Below are 18,559 nucleotides of genomic sequence, written 5' to 3' on the forward strand. Positions count from 1 at the left end.
GGGCTAGGTCTAGGAGTTGCAGTGACGGTGTTTCAGCCTCCAGGAGAAAGTTGGGCCATGATGGGGGCCCAGTGAAGCTGAACCACAGGAGAAGTAGGGAGACCACATGGAGCAAGGTTGGTTTGTGTTTGGAGACCAGGATTTTCTCCAAACACAAGCCCAGCCACACACCAACCTTCCTGCAGTTTGCCTTCGGTGGACTTTTTTGCTTAAATTCCTCTGAGTACAGTTTCTCTGCCAATTAATACATCCCTCGTGGAGATGGAGTTCAGGATTGCTCTGACTCCAACTGACCAGGTAGGCAACCTCTCAGAGAAGAGTTCAGCTCTACATGGTGAAATGTCTGCTGGATTCTCACTTTTGTGTAGTGCTTTGTGGTTTACAAAATGCTTTCACGCCTATTTTCTCTCTTTATCACTACAACAGTCCTGGGTGGCAAACAGGGCAGCGAATGTTATCCCCTATTAACTGACATGAGTCCTAGGGCTCAGAGAGGCGAAGGTCCCACTTCCAGCTTTGGTCTTTGCCTTGGTAAGACCATGCAAGTCTTCCCTTAGAGAGGCACAGTGACTGTGTTGATACAATTTGTTCCTGGATAGACCCTAGCTTCTATCCACACTTTATTTTGAGGCTGCCTTCCCTGTATTTGAAGAGTGCATTCTTCATGCACTCTACTTTAGGATATATAGTCTGCTCTATTTCCACCTCCAGCTTGAGCTCTGGCACTCAGTGCTCCAGCTTTTAGCCTCTCCAATGTGCTGTTTATCTTGAGGCTCATGACTGGTCTTCTCCCTCCTGATTTAACCTCTCTGGCTTCACCTCAGCTGTCTTGCTAAACTGTTCCCGTGAGCAAGCCTGGTGGGCACTGCTTGTTATGAACTGGACTCCAGCTGCAGAAGATCAGGTAGCTGAGGTAAATCAGGGATCTCAGTTAATCTGACTTAGTCCAGTGATCTTTCCACAGTGTCTCCACTAGTGCCAATAAAGGCAACACTGAAGAACAGAGGAAGAGCCCTCTATCCAGAAATTGGTGCATCGAGACTTACCCTAATAGTGGTGCCATTTCGTATACATGCCCTACAGTCAATGACTCTGAGGGTGGAATGGATTTTCTAGTTTCACTTTCAGTCACGATGTGAATCTCATAAAGAAAAGTGTGGAAGTTGGAACAATACAATACGCTCTTTACAAATGAGACAAAGGACTGAAATAGAGGATACAGCCCAAATTAGCACCAGAGCAACTCCCACTGATGAGGAAATTATCCGACTCCAAATTACACACTGTGCTACTCCACGAGCTCCACTGAGTTTAGGTATTGCATTAATCAAAATGAAGTAGAAAAAAAAAGCTAGAAAAACAAATGCACCAAGGTGAAGAGGAAAGAATATGAATTAATATTTAATATGTGCCTACTATGTAACAGTCTGTATCAGTCATATAAATACCATTTAAAAATGTACAAGATCTGGCAGAAAGTGAAAGGCCGAGAAGTTAAAGCTCTTGGCCATTGTCTAATTCAAGATTACCAAATGGGCCAGTTTGGTTTCAGAACCTCACCCTTCAAAGGCAAGATAGACTTTCTCTTGTTTGGTTGAGAAGTATTGATCAAAAAAACAATCTTTTGTGTCAAAAGAAGGGAATTTATCAGGTCTGACTGTCACAGATAAAATGTAGTAAGTCAGGGGAACATTTATAGATCACCAGGTGTATTTGTCAGGGTCCCAGGGAAACACTGGTGGCACATTCAATTAAGAATAGCTCAAGGAAGCACTAATTATAAACGTGTAGGCAAGGGAAGGGAACCTTAAGGGATGGGGCAATAATAGTGGAGGTTAACACCCCCAGGCTGGAAGGGAAAAGGTGGGAGAGAGCCATTATCAGAACCCTAAATGAGAGAGAGTTCCCTAGAGCAGCCCCCTTGAAAGGATTAGTGATATCTGGGACACAGCCAGCCCAAGGTGACCTCACAGGGAGGGAACCAGGAAAAAAAACATCTTGACCTCACTCTCCTCCCTCCTCACTTCATCCAGAAGCCCTAGGGCACTGGAGCCCACTGATACACTTCATGCAGCAGTCCTCTGGGGCAGAGAACAGAGTAGAGAAAGATTGAGAGGGGACTCACTTGAGAGAAGACATCCAGCATACCAACAAGTTCAGAAAGACAGACACGATAAGGAGGAGACTGCAACTTATTTACCCTCTTGCAAACATAAGAATGAGGTAAGCCTCATTCAGATGAAGTTTGACCAAAACAGATAAGAGGCCATAATGGTGCCTGTACCACTGTAGGTTGCCTACTCCTCCTGCTAACAATACGATAATGACAAAAATTATACACAAATGAGGTGAATATTTTAAAAAGTTGTGGAGCAGCACGTGGTCTAGTTAAGTGCGTCTTGGGGGAGGGCCTGGGAAGAGTTTCGGAAGCATTGACACAGTGGATGCGGAGAAGAGTTTGGCTATTCAAAGGATTAAACTGAGATTACTTCCTCAGAAAAACCTTAGGTCCCCCAGACTCTTGTTGCTTTGCAAACTTGATCATAGTCAATGTAAATAAAACTGAATGTGATCCAGTGAATGAGGAAATGAAGTCAAAGAGGTAGTGGGGAGCTGAATCATATAGTACTGTTGGAAGATTTTGGACAGAAGACTGTGTGACTTGACTTACATTTTAATAGAATTGCCCAGGAAAATGTGTGGAGAAGGGATTGTATGGAGAAGGATTGTATGGGGACATGGGTGAACACAGGAAGACCAGTTAAGAAGCTATTGCAATAATCCAGGCAAAGAAGATGCTGACAGTAGTGGAGGTTATAAGAGGCTGTGGCCAAATTCCAAATACGTTTTGTAAGTAATACCAATATGATTAGCTGAATGATTGGATATTTGGTGTGAGAGAAAATGTGGAGTCAAGCAAGACTCAAGATTTTGAACCTAAGCAATAAGAGGGATAAAGTTGCCATTGTTAAGACATGTGGAGCAGTATTTTATTTGAGGTGACAGAAGAAATCAGGAGTTTGGTTTAGAACATATTGACTTTGAGATATGTATTAGGCATCCAAGTGGAAATATTACATAGGTTATTGGATATACAAGTCTGGAGTTTGGTGTAGAAGTCTAGGCAGGAGATACACATTTGGGTACTGTCAGCACATAGATAGAATTTCAAGCCACATGACAGGACAGGACTACCAAAGGAGTGAGTCTAGACAGAGAAAAGCAGAATCCTGGAGCACTCCAGAGTTTAGAATTTGGATGAATGAGGAATAACCAGCAAAGGAAAACCAAAAAGTGGCTAATAAGATAGCAAGGAAAACATCTGATGACACTGCTACATGGGCAGAAACCAGCGAGGAAGGGAGGTAGGTGAGTCAATGGTTTCCAAATATAAATATGAACTAGGACCTTGGAGTTTTGTACCTGACAATCTATGAAATAAGACTTCCAGAGTTTGCTTGAAAACTTGTTCATAATTGTGTCTGACTGTGGGAAGAGTATTTGAATACCAAGTATGAAATACTTTGTTGTGACAATTACCAAGACTTGTTCAACTCTTGTTCTGATGTGATGGGCTTTTTTTTGTTTTTGATCATCTTAACCTAGTTGTGATGTTCTGAGTAAGTTGGTAGAAAGATCATTCTTTCATTCAACAAGTGTTGGTTTACCATATGCCAGACACTGATGTAAATGCTGGGACCTAGCAGTGAACAGAGCCAAGAGAAATTCCACCTGCAAAGGGTTTTCTTTTGAGCAATCCATGTGCAGGCGTAGAAGTGAGAATTGCAACCTCAGCAATCCCACTTACCAACCTGAGGAAGTCACCTTAGTCTCTTCTCTTCTGGAGGAAGTGTCTCTTCTGGAAAAGTGGGTTCCAAATATGTATTAGTTTGCTAGGGCTACCATAACAAAATGTCACCAACTGGGTGGCTTAAACAACAGAAACTTATCATCTCACAGCTCTGGACACTAGAAATCTGAAGTCAAAGTGTTAGCAGGGTTTGTTCCTTCTGAGGGCTGTGAGGGAAGGATGTATTCTAGGCCTCTCTCCTTGGCTGGTACATGGTTGTCTTCTTGTGTCTCTTCCCTCTATGCATATCTGTCTCTGTGTCCAAATATCCCCTTTCATAAGAACACAGTCATATTGGATTAGAGCCCACCCTAATGACCTCATTTTAATTTGATTACTCTGTAAAGACCCTATCTCCAAAGAAAATACTGAGGGTTAGGTCTTCAACATATTTTTTTGGGGGGGAGACACAATTCAACCCATAATAGAATACCTATCCCTCTGCCAGCTCTTTGGATGGCTATGGGGCTCCTGGCACACAGCAGAGTGGTTAGTGCTCACACTCTGGACCAACTTGCCCACTCCAGAGTGGTCTTTGAGTGCTGATGCTGTTTCTTACTCCCCTTGGTTACATTACCCAACCTCTCCGAGCTCCCACTTCTATTGAAAAATGGTACCTACATCATAGGATCATTGCAAGGGTCAAATATAGCAAAATATGGATCTGCCATATTTTAAGCACTCCACAAATAGCAGCTATTTTTATCATAAGTATTACAAATGCTCGCGAGATAAATTTATGTGCAAAGAGAGATAAGGGAAGCGGAGGCTTTTACTTTAAAAAGTGCTCTACAAAAACTAATATTCTTATTTCTATGATTTTAAGGTTTACAAGGCATTTTTCACATCCTCACAATAACTGCTTTGATGGATACTATTATTTCCATTTTACAGATGGGAACATTGAGTCCCAGAGAGGAATGTAAAATGGTCAGCAAGGAATTAGAGTGGCTACAGTTCTCTCAGATATCCTGGGTGTGGTGCTCTCTTTTCCTTCCTTTTTTTCTCCTTTGTCATCCTATAGTTCTTAAGCCCCCACACTGAGTATGCCACAATATAAACAATTCAGATGAGAAGCTGTCCAAAGGAATTCAGAGCATCTTTGCACTCCTTGCTGAATAATTAAAATCCTCGACATACTCAGGCTCAGATTGGTTTCCTAATGCCTTCACGCTTTGAAAGCTGGGGAGCTTGGCTTCTCGGGGACCTTTCTGTTCCTTTTCAAACCCAAAGCAATGGACTTGAAAATCTAAATCCAAAAAGCTAACAAAGACCTTATTAATTGTGGCTTCTTTATAAACAGTTTTTTCACTTATTTTCCCCCTCTCTCTAGGCAACCCTTGCATAAAAATATCCATTCACCAACTGTTCACCAACTGTTCTTCCTCTCGCTGGCATACCTTGTGCCGCATTCTAAGATGCCAGAGCGCGTTTTTGCTACAGCCCGCCATGCTGCCCGGGCTTGCCGCCATCAGGTCCTGCTACAGGGGAGGCGGGTGGGAGAGGAGGGAAGGGGGTGTCTCTGGCAGAGGAAACCTGGGCCATGTGGCAACTGGGGCTAAGGTGGGACAGTCAGTGCCCATATCATGGGCTTTGGAGTCAGAAAGACCTAGGTTTGAATCCCAGCTCTGCCACATTCTTGCTATGTGTTATCACTCAAATTATATGACTCTCTGAGCCCAAACTGGCTCTCCTGTAAAAGGCAGATAATAACTGTTTCTAAGAATTGTCATGAAGATCAAATAAACTCATGTATGTGATGGCCTCGATATGGTGCTTGGCATGTTATACAAGCTCAACAAACGTGAATTTCCTTTATCTCCCTTTAACTCCTGAGTAGCTCGTGGTACAGTAAGAGAGAAGCAAACTCACAAAAAGAGAAATCCATGCAAGTGTTAAATATTAAGAAATTAAATATTAAGAGATACGGTAGTGTAAAAGATGACACGAGACTTTGTATCTGTATCTGGTGACTGACTCAGAAAGAGGAAATGGCTGTAAGTGCTAGATTTCAGAGAAGGAGGAGATTTTTGGAAGCTGAACAGAGATCCTTCATGCTCTGCTCAGGGAGTCTGGTTCTAGGCTGGATCTATCATCACTTGATATCCAGGTACACTGAGGCAATTCATTCCTTCATTTACTCCACAAACATTCACTGGTGCTGACACTGGCTGGGGCTAAGCCTTGGAGACATAGATGAGTAGACTCCAGCCTTGACATTCAGGAGCTCACAGAGGAACCTGTTTGCAGAGCTATCTACAAACAGGTAGCGGCAGGTAAGAAAGACAGAATCACATGACTATTAATGGAACAGGTCTGGAGGAGCTGGACAGACTGGGGACCAAATACTGACTCAGCTAGTAACTAACGCCGTGGCCTTGGCAAGTGGCTTAACTTCTCTGAGCCTTGTTTTTCTCATTAGAAAAGTGAAGATAATAACAACTACTTCTTCAGGTTGCTGTGAAGAGTAAATGACATAATGCTTGTGAAGGCATAGCACAGAAGGTACACAAGAGTTCAATAAAGGTTAGCTGGTATAAGTCAAGTAAATATGTATACACATATATTTATATATTTTTAATTATGGTAATATATGCATGTATATATATTTAATGTATATATGTATGTGTGTATACATAATATGTGTGAATATATATGTGTATAATATATAATACATATGTGTATATATGTGTATACATATGAGTGTATATATAATTTATATGTGTATATACAATATATATTACATATATGTGTATATACATACACACGTATACACCTATAGTTTTTACAAAGTGCTGTGGAAAGCCCTTAACCTCTGAAGTTTTCAATTTCCTCCTTTTTGAAAGTATCAGTTGGGCCAGCCTCTTTCTGTGACACATCAGGCTTCCCATGATCTGACTCACCCACCCCCTGCATCATCTCTGGACAACTGAATTCCCTACCCTCCAGTCATGCCGAACCAGAGTAGACCTGAATATTTTCAAGAGCCACTTCCTAAAACTTTCATAAATTTCCAAATTCATGAAGGTTGATATGATAACAAGCATGTCAAAAGTTCATAAAGAACTGGCACTAGGGCCCAAATTCTTTACCTGAAAGGAAATAGATTGGCATGACATAGTCTTTACTTAATGCTGAGTTCATAGGATGAGGGAGCCAAGTGGGCTTAAACCTGAATCCAGACAATGAAGGACTCAGTCTGTCGTGGCTCTCTTAAAGCCTGGTTCAGCCACTGGGTAGTTAAAAGAGTGGATTCAGAAGTCAAATGATCTCAATTCAAGTCCTGGCTACGCTTCTGCTTGGCTGGATGATCTTGAGCAAGTTACTTAAACTTGCTAGGTCTCCTTCTACTCATCTCATCTTTAAGTGGGATCTTTATAGTGCCTATCTTATGGTTGTGTAGTGAATATTCAATGTGATAGCACACGGAAGCTGATTATCACTGTTTCTTCCTGGCATATAATAATTTCTCAGAAAACATTAGTCATTGTTAATATTATTCCTCTTATTTTTCCACGGCTATGAATGTGTGTTTAATGAGACATTTTCATTCAGAACGATTTTGTCTAGCCATTTCCTCCAATAAGCTTCATCAACTAGGAAACCGATATACCCCTTCTTATTACCATCTCACCACTTAGAGAAGAACTTCTTAAACATTCTTTAGCTAAACTCTCCTTCTGACATGGTTTGATTCAGCAGCCATACTAGTGCCTTTACTGCCTAGCTTATCACCAAAATGTCTGTTCGTCTCCCATCTGCCTCCCAAATTGCATCTCCATCGAGTCCAGCATTTCTTGTGTGTTTCCTCCCAGACACTACCAGTGACATCTGGCCTCTCACCTAAGTGTCTGCCTTACTAGAGAAAATGTGAATGATATGTTTAAGAATCTCAATGGCCCACTCCTATTGCCTTTCCCCCAATTTTGCCCTGCATTTTCTCACCTCCATGTTTTCATATACCTTTATACGTGCTGCATGCCCCTTTCTTTGGCCCACCTCTCCCCTTGCCCTCTTTACCTGGCTTTTTTCTTCCAGTCCTTCCAGATTAAGCTCATACATGACAGTACTCATTTATTCAACCACAAACATTACTAGAGCATCTGCTGAGTGCCAGATACTGTGCTAGGTGCTGGAGATATAAGATGGGCAAAATAAATGAGCCCCTACCTTCACGGGGCTCAGAGTCTAGAAGCCAGACAGACATTGATGAAATTATCACACACACAACAAATTCAATGAAGGAGAAGCCCTGGGTGCCATGAGAGCATGTAAGAAGGTGGCCTGGTCATATAGGAGGGGTCAGGGAAGGCATCTCAGAAGAAGTGACATTAGGCCAGTTTAGGTATCCTCCTCTGTGGTTTGATATCAACTTTACTGCATTTATCATGGTGTATCATCATTCTCTCTCTACTTGTTTCTCTCTCCTAGTAACCTGTGAACTTCTTGAAGGCTGATGAAACATCTTATTCCCAGGGCCTGTTTCACGCCTGGCACTTAATAGTGGCTCAAAAATTGGTTATTAGATGATTTTTCTGTTGTTGCTGAAAGAAGATATATCTTTAAGGACCCTTTGAGCTTTAACATTTGCTCTCAACCTAGCCCAGAAGCAGTCCTGAAAATTCTAGACACCCCGCTACACGCCCATGCTGCTGCCCACTTCCCCTTTCCCCCTTAATCACCCCATGGGAAGAGGTGCTGTAACTCCAAATTAGCCCCAGGGCAGCTCTCATCTGCTCTGCCGCCAAACTCATATCACATTACATTTAATACATGTGTATAATGAATGCTGCACACATTTGGCAGTGCTTCTGTGCACCATGTCATTATAAGCCGTATTGACAGCAAACAAGTCACATATTCTCCCTGCGAACACTACAGGAAAAAAGAACATATAATTTTGTTGTTGTTTGTACACTTTTTTCCAAGTCACGTTGGACACCATTTGCCTTTCATTAGAAACACCATGCTGACAGTAAAATCACATATCCCCAACACACAAAGAGGAGAAAAACAAGCTGTTTGGACCCCCTGTGAAGGGGAGGAGCAGTGGCATGGCCTTTAGGGAGGAGGTAGGGGTAGCAGAAGATGGTGTGTTCCAGAGCTTTGGTGGCTCAAAACCCCTGCAAAGGGAGCTGATGCTCTCTTGCCCCTGTCTGCGTCATCATGCCTTGGAGTTTTACTCCACTCAAGTCTTGCCTCTTTCATTCACTTATTCATTCATTCACTCATCCATCCATCCAACAAAGTATTTTGAATTGCTGCATATTCTTTCTGGAATTCAGTTAGGGAGGAGTTTAGAATGCTAAAATACACTGAGCTCTTACTATAGGCATTTGCTACATATTTAATTTTCACAGAAACCCTATATGGTCAGTATTATTGACTGTTTCACAGATTTGATAACTGAGCATCAGAAAGTTAAAATGACTTGCTCAAAGTTATCAAGAGAGTAAGATTAGGATTCAAACCCAGGCCAGTCTTGTTATAGAGAGTAAATAAATGAATGAATATTTACTGAGTGTCTGTGGTGCGAGGCACTGCCCATATTTCTAGTATAGACTTGATATGATAATTGTTTACACCTCTGACTCCCCCCGAGGCAAGCTCCTTCATTTATTCATTTAATGCTTACTCAATGGCTTCTCTGTGCTGAATACCATGTGAGTTTCCCGAGGGTAGGGTTGATGTCTTAGTAATTTCTATAGTCCTAGGCTATAGCTTTGTGCCTGAGACAGAGCAGAAATGTGAGATCTGTTGGAAAAAAAGAGAAGAAGGGAGCAGAGATGGAGGCAGGAAGGAGTTCACTGTCTAGTGGAAGGCAGGCACGTAAACACTGAACTGGGATAGAATCAGACTAAATAAAGGTATACATTATTTGCTAGAGAAACATTGACAAATAGGTAGTTAATGGCAACTAGAGGAATAAAAAGAATGTTTTACCAAAGAAGAGTCACTTTAACTATCTATAACTACTAAGAAGAATTTCAGTATGTGAAGAATGGAGGGAACATTACCAGCAAAGGCAAAGAGACGTGGTGATGGCAGCCATATCATAGGAAGAGTGAGCAATGTGGTAGGAATATAGAATCTGTAGGTAGGCAAAGTAGGAAATAAGGCAAGAAAGGCAGTTTGGAGACAGATCATGGAGAGTCTTGAGTTCCCTTCTATTTTATTCAGCAGGGGATGGGGAGCTTTATCTCATGTAAATTTCCTTCCATATGAACTTGTAAACTTTTCTTCCAGAAAAGAATGCAGAAAGGCAATAGGGTTGGGTGAATTGAATAATTCAATCATCAAGAATATAGCCTTAGGAGTCAGACAGCCCTGAGTTCAAGTTCTAATAGGTGTATCACCTTGGGCAATCTAATTCTAGTCTCTAAACCCCTGGAGACGTAAAATCAATATGATGGTACCTACCTCATAAGTGGTGAGGATACATGAAATAAATATGCAAAAATTCTTAACAGCCTCTGGCATGTAGTAAGCTTTAGATAAATGCTGTTGATTATTATTTTCAATCATATTATTCTCAGCCACATGGGCTCAAATAACATAAACTGGAGATACTCATAGAAGAAAGAACATAGCATCCACAGTTTGGAAGTGCATTCATCTCTCCATCCAACAACATTTACTGAGAACCTACAAACCATCTCCAGTAGCATTCTATGAACTGGTCATAAACAAAGGAGAAATACACAGTCTTGTCCTCAGGGAGCACACAATCTTTAGGGGAGGTAGACAGGGAAATGAAGAACTGCAATGCATCAGACTAAATGCAAATGATAGACTACTAAAATGTAAGACTGCCATGTGCTGACCGTGCATTGAGGCAAATTCTTCATCTTCCTGAGATTCAGTGTCTTCATCTTTAAACGGGGGTGGAGGAGAATGACGAAATCTGATAGATTCTTGTAATAACTTGGTGAGCTAATGTAAATTAAAAAAAAAAAGAACTGGCATCTTGCCTGGCTCACAAATGATCTTCAATAATTGCTTATTCAATGCAGAAATGGATTAGTATTATAATAGAGGTGCATACAAAACACAACAGTATTATATGGAGAATGTGAGAGGGTGGGATTGTATTGAAGAATCAGGGAAGAACTTTGGTACTTCTCACTGTGGTCTGTCTTGACCAGTTATTTTAAGAAGGCTGTGATAAATTAAATATGGCTGCAAATTCCTTGCAGTTTATTTCATTAAAAGGTGGAGTCACTTTTCTGACCTCTTGAATCTATTATGGACTTGTCACTTGTCTTGACCATTAGAATACAGGTAGAACTGACTTTTTGTGAGTTCTGGAGACTAAATCTCAAGAGGAGTAATATTGCCTTATCACCACCATGTAAGGAAGCTGGTATGGCTGACTGTAGGATAAGAAACCACAGGGAGGAGAAATGAGGCAGCCCAGCCAAAATTCAGCACCAGCTACTAGACAGCTGAGTGAAGCCATCTTGAACCTTTCAGCTCACCTGACCCTCCAGCTGAATGCAGCTGCATGAATGAGCCCGGGGAAGCCAGCAGAGGAACTGCCTAGCCAACCTACAAAATTATGAGAAACAATACATGGTTATTATTTTTGGACACTATATACACATAGAAGGTGAATAATCACTGTTTTAAGTTTAGGACAAAAACGTCAAGAGCTTTTAAAGTTTCAGCTTTAGGGCAGGGCCAGTTGCACAGCACAGAGCTGCCAATCGCAGTTCAACATTGTTTGGGAGCCACAGCGCCACTGGCGCTGTCCTAGGTGCTGATTGCATTCCCATGCCCATTACCTGTTAATTAGCATTGTCATAGGCATGGACCACCTGAAGCCTTTCCTTACAGGTAGCTACTTGGTCACACTGCTAAATCACATTAGAATATGTATTGCTTTGTTAAGCAACAAGGGACCTAGATGACCTACTAATGCTACCTATTTGATCCTGAACAGTATCTGCTATCGTCCACTATTTTGTCCACTGTCCAGGCTGTGAGGAACACTGTCATAATGGCTGAGAGGATTTTAACCTAGGTATACCTGAATTGGATTATATTCTCAAGCAGATGTACTCCCTAGTTCCCATGAGGATTCTGAAAGACCTCCCAGGTCCGAAAGCCCTAGTGCGGCAAGGTGTAGTGTTGGAAAATACCTAGTTTGCATTCAGACAGAGCAATGTGATTAAGAGTGCAGCTTCTGGAATTAAACTAACTGAGTTTTCAGCTGCATCACCTTGGGAACAATAATAATACCTACCTTAGAAGGTTTCTGTGAGGAATAAACTGGTTAAATACATATAAAGTGTATTTAAATAAATTAATATATCCAAGTACTTAGAAGAGAGCTCAATCCGTACTAAATGGTCAATAAATGTTAGGCATTTTAATAAATATGGTGAATGACAGTTATAATAACTGATTATAATGATGATGATAAAGATATGCTTTTGAATCTCAGCTCTGACACTTATTAGCTACGTGATCTTAACTTCACAAAGTTTTGGTATTTCCTTATACAAAATGGGGACACATGCTTGTTGTGGTGATTAAATGAGAAAATGAAAGAGAAAATATGGTGCAGGATATGTAATAAATACACAATACAAATGATATTTTATTCTTTTCTGGGGCTCCCTGCTTTCCTAAGACTCAGCAGATCTTGGAATACTATCTGAAAGAGTGTGTGTGTGTGTGTGTGTGTGTGTGTGTGTGTGTGAGACAGAGAGAGAGAGAGAGAGAGAGAATCTGTAACAATAGAAAGTATAAAAGTCACTTAATGAAATGATAGTGGGTTCATGGAAATCATTCTAGGGTCTCCTGTGCCCTCTCTGTCAGAGAGAACTCACTCTCGGTCTGCTGCTTGTTGCCTTGCTGTTAAGAAGCTTTTGAGATAGATTAAAACAATAACATCAACAGAGGTATAATTTTCTTCCATCCCTCTTTAATTAGCTGTGAACCACAGGGCTTTCCAAGTGGTAATAGAATCAGAGAAGGCAGGAGCAGCAGAAACCCACCATTTGATATCCTGGGATAAAGTAGCACTTACTGAAAACCATTCTGAGAATCTGGACAAAAGATGCTGCAAGTTTTCCTCTCAAAACCTCTGTCTGTCAGCCCATTGCCAATTCCAGCCTAGAAAATTGGCATGAATGTTTTGAGGGTAGGAAGCAGAAAGTATAAATTTTAGAATTGTGGTAGAACACAGATGTATGAGTCAGGAGGTCTTTGCTTTGCACTGCCACAAGTTAGTTTTTTTGTGTCCTTTAAGTCTCAGTCTTTCTGACCTTTAATTTTCTTATCTGTAAAATGGACGATGAATTAGATTATAGCTACTATTTGTCACATGCCTATCATATGCAGAGCCTCACGATAATGCTGTGAAGTAGGTATTTCTATGCCCAAATTTGAAATCAGGAAACTGCGATCTAGAAAGCTTAATTTCCTCAAAAACACACAGCTTGGAAACAATGGAACCCAAGAAGCCATGGATCTAGGTCTCTGATTTCTTCCACGGCATTATAAGACCTCCCATCTTCAAAACCCCTTCCAATGTCACAAGTGTTGTGTCATCTGTATACTGTCGAAATGTTGGCTGATCAGAGGCAAAGAAATGATGTATATAAATTCGTAAACCTTTCTCCGTCATTCTTGTTTATCTGGAATAATTGAGGAATAAACTGAATAATTTGATTACCTAATCATCACACATATTATATACAGATGCTCAGTTTCAAAGAGTTAGCAAAATTAATTTAAGAATTCAATATTTCTCAACCAGTGGGCAACAGAGACCAGAAGAGTCATGAAATTTTTACAAGGAGTTCAAGAATCTGTATATCCACCAAATATTGTCTGTAAAATGAAAAAATAATGTCTTGGCAATATATAAATTAATATTTTTCAAATATATGTGTAGCTCCATAAATGTAATGTGTGTTTCTTTATGTAATATTTGTATCTACTTGACATCTGAGTTCCTTTAAGAATGGCGCTGTGCTATTCATTGTTGCTTTTAGTCATCACGTTGTTTCTCATCTAATAGATATCAAAGTATAACTATTACCACACATCACAAAACTTCTTAATGTTAAAAAAGGAGTCCTCTGTCTAAGATAGATTAGAAACTGCCTCTTCACATATAAGTTTACAGATATTTAACAATACGTTGTCTCATTTAATTCTTGCATTCAAATGCAAGAGAGCACCTCTGAAAGCAAGATTCTTTCTAGTTACCTTTCTGTTTGGTTGGATTCCGGAAAAATGGGGATTTACTATCTTTCCATTTTAGATCAGTTTTGTGTTTTTGGGGTTATAGTCAATAAACCCTAAGAATGCAAAGAAAAATAGATCCCAACTAGAGGTGAGAGAACTTTGCTTCAGAAGCAGTGAAAAAAGCATGGGCAGAGAATATCACAGCCATCCATGCTCCTCTCCTTTAGAAGTTTAGCTTAGCCACTGGGATTAGTCAGAAACCCAGGCAACATGCAGAAAATTCCACTACATCCCTCACTGATCTTCCCCAGGCTCCCTGCTGAGATGTTCTGAAGCCACAATTAAATCTAGAAAACAGAGCATAAGAAAAGGATATCTATGGCAGTTGAGGAAAACTCATTGCTGGTGACCTGTAACCTTTGGAAAGCATTTCAGCTAAAATCAATAGACTGCTCAGAAGACACTGGGGAAAGCTGGTGATTACTTAAGATGAGCAAGAAATACAGTCCTTTCAAATCCAAAACCCACAGTCACTGCTGTAGACTGAATGTTTGTGTCCCCCGTATGCTGAAGCCTCATCCCCACTGTGATGGTATTTGGAGGGGGGGGCCGTTGAGAGGTGATTAGATCATGAGGGCTCTAGGATTAATACCGTATAAAAGAGATCACAGATAGCTCCCTCGCTCCTTAGGACACGTGAGGACACAGCGGGATGAACCAGCTATGAACCAGGAGGTGAGCCCTCACCAGACACTGAATCTGTCAGTGCCTTGGTCTTAGACATCCCAGCCTTCAGAACTGTGAGAAATAATGTTTGTTGTTAAGCCACCTGGTCTATGGCAGTTCTTACAGCAGCCCAAACAGACTGAAATAATCACTTAATTTCAAATCCAACCTCCCAGAATCTAACTGCCTAAAGTAAACATTTGCAATTCTTCATCCATCAGGAATCTGGATGTATTAGATGTCTGGCCCAATGGTCTTTATGGAGACTTACTATGCAATTTTCAAATTATCTGTGTCCTTGAGGTCTGTCACAGAGATCTAGGGCCTACCAAAAAACCCACAATTTTCTATGAGAGACAAGAAAAACTTCAGTAACCACAAAGATTGACAATTAATTCCCCCTGGAGGAAAAAAAGGTTATCTGAAAGCTCCCTGGGCTGCAGGCCATAGATTACTATTCACTGTATTATTTTCAGAACATTTTTTGCCTCTAAGATTCTGTTTAATCCCTGTGATGGCAACCGAGGCAGTGGGTATAAATATGATCATCCCTGCTTAAAGATGGAAAACAGTACAGAACAGGTGCTCTGAGAGGTGATTTTATATGGGCACAAGCAAGTCAAAGCTTAGATCTACTGGCTTCTTCAATTGTATTTTTTCTACTCTTTGCTCTCTGCCTTCAACAATCTCTAATTTTCTCTTGGCTTGGATAGGATTTTTCTATTGTTTACAAACTCCCGTATCTGCACATTACCTCTCCTCACTTATGAGTGTCTTGAACTGAAATGGGCAGATTTCCTCCTGTGCTTCTATTAAAGGTCAGCTGTTTATTCCTATTTCCTCAGATCTGATTTTGATGGCTATCTATTGACAGTAACAGCTGGCTTATCTAGGGTTCAGGCAAATTACAGGGAGAACAGTGTAATGTGAGGAAAAGAACATCTTTCTAGGAGTCAGAAGGCCTAGGTTCCAGACCTAGCAATTCCTCTTACCAGCTGGGAGATATTGGGCAAGTTGTTAAAACTACTGAGTCTCAATTAACTCATCTTTAAGCTAGGAATGACATCATCTCATCCCTATCACAGCGCGGTGGTGGGGGCTATGAAGCTGAAATCAGGTTAGAGATATCAAAGTACTTTACCAATTGTAGATAGCCACATTCTGTCAAAGGAATGTAATCATTTCATACCAGGGATCACAAATCAAATGTCTTCAAGGGCCAAGTAGGTTGTAAAGGAATGGAGCAGGCAGGTTTAGTAAAATTGTGGGACCAGAACCCCTAGGAGAGTGCAGGTCCCACCAAAGACACTACATTTTAATTATACAGTAATAATAATCTGCTAGCCAATCCACACACATCTGCTGGTCAAATTGGGTGCGTGGGACACCAGTTTGTGAATCTCATTTCCACTATAACATCTCCCAAATTGTGGGCTACAGATCCCCCAAGGGTTTTTAGAGTTATTTCAAAGCATCATGAACATATATACACACTGAACATTATCTACCACCTGAAAAACAATCTCACGCACATCCAGAAAGAAGTATTTTTAAGTGTAGGTAGATGCCACTGGGATTAGTTAATAAAGTATACATTTATTCAAAATCATAAGCAGGGGCGGGAGTCAACATGGTGGCGTAAGCAGACTGGGAACTCACCTCCTCCCGTGGACACAGCTAATTTACAACTACTCGTGGAAAAATTACCCCTGAGACAGAACTGAAAACTGGATAGGAGGAACTCCTGCAGCAGCGGACAGTCCTAGCTGGGGTAGAAGAGGCAGAGACTCCCTTCTGGAGAGGAAAAACGCCGCCTTCACAAGCCCCCAGGGTCACGGCCGCCGGGAGCAGCTCACAGGTACGTAGCCTCCCTGGAGGCGCGGGGCCCTGAGCCGGGGAGTGCCCCCGCTGTGAGCATTTTGTGGACCCAGCACAATCGACACCAGCGGCATAATATCTGACTGTGCCTGCTACTAAAACATTGGGGAGTACCCCCAGAAAACCCGGTTCACAAAGAAACTAAAACTGGCTCTTAAAGGGCCCGCGTGCAAACTCACCCGTTTCAGAAAGCATCCTAAAATCACCAGAAGGAAAGGTGCACAGTGCTTTGGTGATAAGAGACTCACCTAATAGGCCCTGAGTGCATCTCGGTGAGGGGTGAGACCTCTCCAGGGACTGGGACATTGGCGGCGGCCATGGTTGTGGCCCGGTGTGGGCGTGCTGACACAGAGCCATTGGAGTTCTCCCTGAGGCCTGCTAACCCAGGGTCTGCCCCACCCGCTAGAGTACCGATTTAATCCAGCTCAGCCAGGGCAGGCAGCCCACCCTAGAGACTGGCCCCACCCAACAACAAGCCCTCAGGCAACTTGTGGGCCTGCATAGATTGGTGACTGGATTCTCTGCAGCCTGGCAACTGAGCGGACTTGAGCGGGGCAGGGTGTGCACAAGGAGCGGGTGGAGAGTGTGGGGCAGTGGCGGAGTGTGTGGGGCTCCCGCCGTGGAGAGACTGAGTCCGCTTGGAGAGATCGGGGCGCGCACACGGGGCAGGACTGTGTTGACTGTGTGTGTGGACCTGTGGGTGGCAGGGCTTGTCAGCTGCAGAAGACTTGTGCTTCTCAAAGACCCACATAGGAGGTTTGCCCCACCTTCCAAAGCCTGAAACAATTGGGTGCTCCTGTGCCTGAGGCCAGCCCCACCCAGCTGCGATCCTCAGAGAGCTGACAAGAGACCTAATAGGCTAGAGGTTTACAGCAACTGTAAGGCCCTGAGCCTAACAACCTGCCACGCTGGGGGCCTACTCACTTGAAAGAAATACTGCAACACAAATGTGGTATTAGAACTTGCAGCCAACTGTGCTGGGGCTCCCCACACCTGATAAAGAGACTGAAGGGCCCACAACAACTACAAGCAGCTGAGCATTACAACAGCTGGCCAGGAGCATAACTCAGCCTCTCTGGGCACCTACAGGGAAAGCAAACAGGCCACAACAGAGGGACACACGTAGCCCACATAAGGGTCACCCCTGGAACATTGAGAACTGAGGGAAGCACACTGCAGACCTCCTAAGCCATCACTTACATAAGGTCACCTATCCAAGAGCAGGAGACGTAGCTGACCTACCTAATACGTAGACACAAGCACAGGGAAAGAGGCAAAATGAAGAGGCAAAAGAATACATTCCAAGTAAGGGAACAGGACAAAACCCCAGAAAAGGAACTAAGTGAAACAGAAATGAGCAACCTACCCAACAGAGAGTTCAAACTAAGAGTGTTAAGGATGCTCACTGATCTGGGGAGAAGAGTAGATGAACTCAGTGAGAATGTCAACAAAGAAATGGAAGATATAAAAAAGAACCAATCAGAAATGAAGAATACAATACTGGAAATGAAAAATTCATTAGAGGGACTCAAAAGCAGAGTAGAGGATACAGAAGAACGGATCTGTGAGCTGGACGAAAGACTAGAAGAAATTACCCAAGGTGAACAGGTAAAAGAGAAAAGAATTAAAAAGAGTGAGGACAGTCTAAGGGACCTCTGGGACAACATCAAGCGCACTACCATCAGTGTTATAGGTGTCCCGGAAGGAGAAGAGCGAGACAAGGGGGCAGAGAATCTATTTCAAGAAATAATAGTTGAAAACTTCCCTAACCTAAGGAAGGAAACAGACATCCAGGTACAGGAAGCACAGAGAGCCCCAAACAAGATAAACCCAAAGAGGCCCACACCAAGACACATCATAATCAAAATGTCCAGAATTAAAGATAAAGAGAGAATCCTAGAAGCT

General features: G+C 42.1%; 1 long non-coding RNA gene across 2 annotated transcripts in view; it reads right to left on the reverse strand.

The window, feature by feature from the left end:
• LOC131412664 (uncharacterized) overlaps positions 1–16,987 on the reverse strand; it is a 266,566-nt gene extending 249,579 nt beyond the window's left edge. Inside the window, exons 1-2 of one of the 2 annotated variants that reach the window (XR_009221825.1) lie at positions 16,903–16,987; positions 11,329–11,398 (exon numbers count right to left, since the gene is read on the reverse strand). This is a non-coding gene — a long non-coding RNA (uncharacterized LOC131412664). The remainder of the gene's footprint in view (positions 1–11,328; positions 11,399–16,902) is intronic. The other variant, XR_009221824.1, reaches the window with a different exon arrangement.
• Positions 16,988–18,559: the final 1,572 nt, after the last annotated feature.

This window comes from Diceros bicornis, chromosome 13, assembly GCF_020826845.1.
Source record: "Diceros bicornis minor isolate mBicDic1 chromosome 13, mDicBic1.mat.cur, whole genome shotgun sequence".
Taxonomy (NCBI): Eukaryota; Metazoa; Chordata; class Mammalia; order Perissodactyla; family Rhinocerotidae; genus Diceros; species Diceros bicornis.